Source organism: Schistocerca piceifrons, unplaced genomic scaffold, assembly GCF_021461385.2.
Source record: "Schistocerca piceifrons isolate TAMUIC-IGC-003096 unplaced genomic scaffold, iqSchPice1.1 HiC_scaffold_1238, whole genome shotgun sequence".
Taxonomy (NCBI): domain Eukaryota; kingdom Metazoa; phylum Arthropoda; class Insecta; order Orthoptera; family Acrididae; genus Schistocerca; species Schistocerca piceifrons.
The window spans coordinates 105,001-112,500 of NW_025727057.1; the positions used below are offsets into that span (position 1 = coordinate 105,001).

The following is a 7,500-nucleotide window of genomic DNA, read 5'->3' on the forward strand; positions in this document are numbered from 1 at the left end:
CGGGCCGTAGGCCGGCACCCAGCGGGTCGCGACGTCCTACTAGGGGAGAAGTGCGGCCCACCGCACACCGGAACGGCCCCACCCCGCGGCGAGTGGAAAGGCAACCGGACACGACCCCGCCGCGGATTGCTCCGCGCGGGCGGCCGGCCCCATCTGCCGAGGGCGGAGGCCAGTGGCCGGATGGGCGTGAATCTCACCCGTTCGACCTTTCGGACTTCTCACGTTTACCCCAGAACGGTTTCACGTACTTTTGAACTCTCTCTTCAAAGTTCTTTTCAACTTTCCCTCACGGTACTTGTTCGCTATCGGTCTCGTGGTCATATTTAGTCTCAGATGGAGTTTACCACCCACTTGGAGCTGCACTCTCAAGCAACCCGACTCGAAGGAGAGGTCCCGCCGACGCTCGCACCGGCCGCTACGGGCCTGGCACCCTCTACGGGCCGTGGCCTCATTCAAGTTGGACTTGGGCTCGGCGCGAGGCGTCGGGGTAGTGGACCCTCCCAAACACCACATGCCACGACAGGCGGCAGCCTGCGGGGTTCGGTGCTGGACTCTTCCCTGTTCGCTCGCCGCTACTGGGGGAATCCTTGTTAGTTTCTTTTCCTCCGCTTAGTAATATGCTTAAATTCAGCGGGTAGTCTCGCCTGCTCTGAGGTCGTTGTACGAGGTGTCGCACGCCACACCGCCAGCCGGCTGTGCACGCTACCGAGAAAGTACCGGTATGCGAACCGCCAGGCGACGGGCGCGCATCGCACGTTTGAGGAGACGCGGCCGGCCCCACAGGCGGCCGCGACACTCCCAGGTCTGCGAAGCGGGGCAAACGCCGCGCGCTTCAGTATACGTAGCCGACCCTCAGCCAGACGTGGCCCGGGAACGGAATCCATGGACCGCAATGTGCGTTCGAAACGTCGATGTTCATGTGTCCTGCAGTTCACATGTCGACGCGCAATTTGCTGCGTTCTTCATCGACCCACGAGCCGAGTGATCCACCGTCCTGGGTGATCTTTTCTCAAGTTTCCGCCGTCTCTTTCGAGACGGTCGCATAGGCGGGAGTGAGGCGTGTGGCGGCCCCTGTTCCAGCGTTCTGTGTCCAACGGCCTCACGGCCGACGGGCGTCGTACGGCTCCACACCGGAGCGGACAGGCACTCGGGCGAAAGTCATTCAAAACCGGCGCCAGGCGCCAGGTGCCGCAGGCCAGCCGCTCCAGCGCTTCAGCGCTCGTACCACACAACATTGCCGCTAGTTTTGAGAGGCACGCGTGGTTCCGCACGCGGCGCACGGCTACTGCGAGCCGTACAGGTAGCGTGTTGCGCGACACGACACGCACATCGAAAGACATGCAGTCTAGTCGGTAATGATCCTTCCGCAGGTTCACCTACGGAAACCTTGTTACGACTTTTACTTCCTCTAAATGATCAAGTTTGGTCATCTTTCCGGTAGCATCGGCAACGACAGAGTCAATGCCGCGTACCAGTCCGAAGACCTCACTAAATCATTCAATCGGTAGTAGCGACGGGCGGTGTGTACAAAGGGCAGGGACGTAATCAACGCGAGCTTATGACTCGCGCTTACTGGGAATTCCTCGTTCATGGGGAACAATTGCAAGCCCCAATCCCTAGCACGAAGGAGGTTCAGCGGGTTACCCCGACCTTTCGGCCTAGGAAGACACGCTGATTCCTTCAGTGTAGCGCGCGTGCGGCCCAGAACATCTAAGGGCATCACAGACCTGTTATTGCTCAATCTCGTGCGGCTAGAAGCCGCCTGTCCCTCTAAGAAGGAAAAGTAATCGCTGACAGCACGAAGGATGTCACGCGACTAGTTAGCAGGCTAGAGTCTCGTTCGTTATCGGAATTAACCAGACAAATCGCTCCACCAACTAAGAACGGCCATGCACCACCACCCACCGAATCAAGAAAGAGCTATCAATCTGTCAATCCTTCCGGTGTCCGGGCCTGGTGAGGTTTCCCGTGTTGAGTCAAATTAAGCCGCAGGCTCCACTCCTGGTGGTGCCCTTCCGTCAATTCCTTTAAGTTTCAGCTTTGCAACCATACTTCCCCCGGAACTTGGTTTCCCGGAGGCTGCCCGCCGAGTCATCGGAGGAACTGCGGCGGATCGCTGGCTGGCATCGTTTATGGTTAGAACTAGGGCGGTATCTGATCGCCTTCGAACCTCTAACTTTCGTTCTTGATTAATGAAAACATACTTGGCAAATGCTTTCGCTTCTGTTCGTCTTGCGACGATCCAAGAATTTCACCTCTAACGTCGCAATACGAATGCCCCCGCCTGTCCCTATTAATCATTACCTCGGGTTCCGAAAACCAACAAAATAGAACCGAGGTCCTATTCCATTATTCCATGCACACAGTATTCAGGCGGGCTTGCCTGCTTTAAGCACTCTAATTTGTTACAAAGTAAACGTGCCGGCCCACCGAGACACTCAATAAAGAGCACCCTGGTAGGATTTCAACGGGGTCCGCCTCGGGACGCACGAGCACGCACGGGGCGGTCGCACGCCTTCGGCTCGCCCCACCGGCAGGACGGTCCCACGATACATGCCAGTTAAACACCGACGGGCGGTGAACCAACAGCGTGGGACACAAATCCAACTACGAGCTTTTTAACCGCAACAACTTTAATATACGCTATTGGAGCTGGAATTACCGCGGCTGCTGGCACCAGACTTGCCCTCCAATAGATACTCGTTAAAGGATTTAAAGTGTACTCATTCCGATTACGGGGCCTCGGATGAGTCCCGTATCGTTATTTTTCGTCACTACCTCCCCGTGCCGGGAGTGGGTAATTTGCGCGCCTGCTGCCTTTCCTTGGATGTGGTAGCCGTTTCTCAGGCTCCTCTCCGGAATCGAACCCTGATTCCCCGTTACCCGTTTACAACCATGGTAGGCGCAGAACCTACCATCGACAGTTGATAAGGCAGACATTTGAAAGATGCGTCGCCGGTACGAGGACCGTGCGATCAGCCCAAAGTTATTCAGAGTCACCAAGGGCAAACGGACCGGACGAGCCGACCGATTGGTTTTGATCTAATAAAAGCGTCCTTCCATCTCTGGTCGGGACTCTGTTTGCATTGTATTAGCTCTAGAATTACCACAGTTATCCAAGTAACGTGGGTACGATCTAAGGAACCATAACTGATTTAATGAGCCATTTCGCGGTTTCACCTTAATGCGGCTTGTACTGAGGACATGCATGGCTTAATCTTTGAGACAAGCATATGACTACTGGCAGGATCAACCAGGGAGCTGCGTCAACTAGAGCTGAGCAGCCGGCCGCCCGGGAGTGTGTCCCGGGGGCCCCGGCGGGAACACGCAAGCGTCCGCTCAATCATTCTGCAAACAGGAGGAGGCTGAGCTCCCCTGCACAATACACCTCGAAACCCTCTCAGGTCCCGGCGGCGCGCAGCGCCGTCCCAAAGTACTTGGTCGGGTTCGAGAGAGGCGCAATCGCCCGGAGTTAGGCGAGTAGACGCCTTTCGGTGCGACCACCCGTGCTCCCAACTGAGCTTGCCGCTGCCGACAGAGGCCCGGGAGCGTGCTGTCGTTGGCATTGCCGGCGGGAGACAACACGCGCCCACCTACGGTGACCGGCAGCTCCAACGCCAGCGCCACAGAAGGACAAAAGCCCCACTTGGGTGCCGAAGCCGAACTCTCCCAGCACAGCGCACACGCCAACCACATCCGCACAGCTGCGATACAAACCACCAGCGAGAACCGCTGGGGCGACCGAGCAGCAGACGGCGTCGCGGGCGCCGAGCGCCGGGCGGCGGCGCATCCTCAACGCACACAGTCTCAATCGGACCAGCACACTGCAGATGTCCACCGCGCTTCGCACCGGGCCCGCGAGGACCTACTTTGGCCGCACGGCGCCGCGCGCAGGGTGCGCCGGCGCGCAGCTGCGACGCTGCCGCGTCCGTCGGCCGGCGCGCCTGCCACTGGCCGCCCCCACCAGCCGGCTGTAGCGCGTGCGCCCACGCACCGCCGCGGCCAGCCACGCCGGGAGGCGCCCCCTCACCGGCCGGGGACGGTCCCACCCAGCCACCGCCGCGTATCGCTTCACACCAGATGCCGTTCAGTTTCGTCGGCAGTGGTGGGTATCGCTGGAACAACCGGTTAGTACCTCAACCTATCGTCGCCATCACCGATTCACCCCTAGCGAGAACAACCGCACCACAACGGGTTACCTTTCTTCATTTGCGTAACTTCACCAGAAAACGTAGGCGGTCCATCGCCATTTGCAACTTCAACCATTATTGCATGCCTGTGTCAGGTGTCACGCCACACTACGTCTGCCCACATCACGCAACAAAATGTGCACGCCTAGACAATACGTGGAAGGTGGCCCCCGTACGTATGCGATGTCCATTGCTCGAACGACTGTCAACCGGCTTCTGTAGCATGTCGCAGATATGGAACGCGCTGCACCATGCCATCACGGTGTGTGAGGAGAGACGACTAGGTCCGAATACATCAACAGACAGCTCATGCTGATCGCCATCCACGGCGTCCGTTCCTCCCACACGTCTCTATGGCGTACCACCACTGCAATCCAGCTCTCATAGGGAGGACGACACGTAGCTGCGTGCACAATATTTGCACTGTATGGTCCGCCGTTTTTTGGGCGCAGTCGTTGTAACGGTCACACATGTGCCACGATGTATCATTCAGTACATAAGGACGAATGTGCAGTACAGATTGTGGTTCACGCGTACGACATCAGCGGGACAGTTGACACAGGCCGCACCACAACGTAGCCTGCGTACGTCGCATGCGAAAGGGCATTTGAACATGCAAACTTGTCACCAACCACCTTGCGAAGGCAGGGGGCAAGGTGGGGACGTGGGGAGAGGTGGGGGGGGGGGGGGGCGGCATGTACGCCCTGCTGCCATCCACATTACAGTGTACAGCAGGAGCATGTGGAAAGTCAGCAAGACTTGCAAGGTGTTTAACATGAAGCGATACACAGGGGAGCGGGCAGTGCGAGTAGCGAACTATATTGCGAGGGTTGCGGGGTGGGCAACACTACACTAATTGAACGAGTCGTATAACAATTACAGAGCAGGGTTTAGGCGACAACGTGGGTTACGATAGGCGACAACGTGGGTTACGTTAGGGGACAACGTGGGTTACGTTAGGGGACAACGTGGGTTACGTTAGGGGACAACGTGGGTTACGTTAGGGGACAACGTGGGTTACGTTAGGGGACAACGTGGGTTACGTTAGGGGACAACGTGGGTTACGTTAGGGGACAACGTGGGTTAGGTTAAGGCACAACATGGGTTAGGTTAAGGCACAACATGGGTTAGGTTAAGGCACAACATGGGTTAGGTTAAGGCACAACATGGGTTAGGTTAAGGCACAACATGGGTTAGGTTACGGCACAACATGGGTTAGGTTAAGGCACAACATGGGTTCGGTTAGGGGACAACATGGGTTAGGTTAGGGGACAACATGGGTTAGGTTAAGGCACAACATGGGTTAGGTTAAGGCACAACATGGGTTAGGTTAGGGGGACAACATGGGTTAGGTTAGGGCACAACATGGGTTAGGTTAGGGGACAACATGGGTTAGGTTAGGGGACAACATGGGTTAGGTTAGGGGACAACATGGGTTAGGTTAGGGGACAACATGGGTTAGGTTAGGGGACAACATGGGTTAGGTTAGGGACAACATGGGTTAGGTTAGGGACAACATGGGTTAGGTTAAGGCACAACATGGGTTAGGTTAGGGGACAACATGGGTTAGTTAGGGGACAACATGGGTTAGGTTAGGGACAACATGGGTTAGGTTAGGGGACAACATGGGTTAGGTTAGGGCACAACATGGGTTAGGTTAAGGCACAACAATGGGTTAGGTTAGGGCACAACATGGGTTAGGTTAGGGCACAACATGGGTTAGGTTAGGGGACAACATGGGTTAGGTTTAGGGGACCAACATGGGTTAGGTTAGGGGACAACATGGGTTAGGTTAGGGGACAACATGGGTTAGGTTAGGGGACAACATGGGTTAGGTTAGGGGACAACATGGTGTTAGGTTAGGGGACAACATGGGTTAGGTAGGGGGACAACATGGGTTAGGTTAGGGGGACAACATGGGTTAGGTTAGGGGACAACATGGGTTAGGTTAGGGGACAACATGGGTTAGGTTAAGGCACAACATGGGTTAGGTTAAGGCACAACATGGGTTAGGTTAGGGGACAACATGGGTTAGGTTAGGGGACAACATGGGTTAGGTTAGGGGACAACATGGGTTAGGTTAAGGCACAACATGGGTTAGGTTAGGGGACAACATGGGTTAGGTTAAGGGCACAACATGGGTTAGGTTAGGGGACAACATGGGTTAGGTTAGGGGACAACATGGGTTAGGTTAAGGCACAACATGGGTTAGGTTAAGGCACAACATGGGTTAGGTTAAGGCACAACATGGGTTAGGTTAGGGGACAACATGGGTTAGGTTAGGGGACAACTTGGGTTAGGTTAGGGGGACAACATGGGTTAGGTTAAGGCACCAACATGGGTTAGGTTAAGGCACAACATGGGTTTAGGTTAGGGGACAACATGGGTTAGGTTAGGGGACAACATGGGTTAGGTTAGGGGGACAACATGGGTTAGGTTAAGGCACAACATGGTTAATGGGTTAGGTTAGGGACACAACATGGGTTAGGTTAGGGGACAACATGGGTTAGGTTAGGGGACAACATGGGTTAGGTTAGGGGGACAAACATAGGGTTAGGTTAGAGGCACAACATGGGTTAGGTTAAGGCACAACATGGGTTAGGTTACAGGACAACATGGGTTAGGTTAGGGGACAACTTGGGTAAGGTTAAGGGGACAACATGGGTTAGGTTAAGGCACAACATGGGTTAGGTTAAGGCACAACATGGGTTAGGTTAAGGTACAACATGGGTTAGGTTAGGTTTACCCGTTGTTTGTAAGGAAAGGTGTGGGGGGGGGGGGGGGCGGGGCGGCAGGTTCGTTGATAGTGATTATAGTAAGTGAATGCTTGTGACATGATGAGATTTGTCACGTCAGGATGCACCTTTGGCTTATTAGAGGCGGCGCTCCAATTCTATGCTTGTGTCAGACCTGTGTCTTTGACTCATGTCATTGTTTTGTGCGCTGTGACAGGAGGTACTATTGTGATGTTGGGTTGCACCGTTGTATAGGGACCATGTGTGGGTGTTGGTGCCTTATCTGCGCAATGGTGGATGTCGAAAGGGTGGGATATTCTATTTTCCGCATGGACCTCCTGGTCTGGTTGTGATAGTGTGGATTGTGTAATGTGGCGGAGAGGATGCACTGGATGTTGTTCCATGCTGGTGCTTACATATTGTATGTGCGCCTGTTAGAAGCAGAGAGTGGTGCGTGATCAGAGTGTCTGGCTGGACGTGTGGTTTCCCATTGTGGGCAGACCTCTTTCTAGCATGTATACGGACAGTTGTATATATTTTCTGTAGTTTGATGGCTCTGCATTGATTACTAATCA

The 7,500-nt window shown here is 55.0% G+C and overlaps 2 non-coding genes and 1 pseudogene across 2 annotated transcripts; all 3 read right to left on the reverse strand.

Annotated features, from left to right (window-relative positions):
* Window positions 1-658, reverse strand: part of LOC124730363 — a 4,222-nt pseudogene extending 3,564 nt beyond the window's left edge.
* Window positions 659-846: 188 nt separating this feature from the next.
* LOC124730345 lies at window positions 847-1,001 on the reverse strand. The gene has a single exon (XR_007007977.1). It is a non-coding gene; the product is annotated as a 5.8S ribosomal RNA (ribosomal RNA).
* Window positions 1,002-1,353: 352 nt separating this feature from the next.
* On the reverse strand, window positions 1,354-3,260 carry LOC124730359. Its single transcript, XR_007007990.1, has one exon. It is a non-coding gene; the product is annotated as a small subunit ribosomal RNA (ribosomal RNA).
* Between the last annotated feature and the right edge of the window lie 4,240 nt (window positions 3,261-7,500).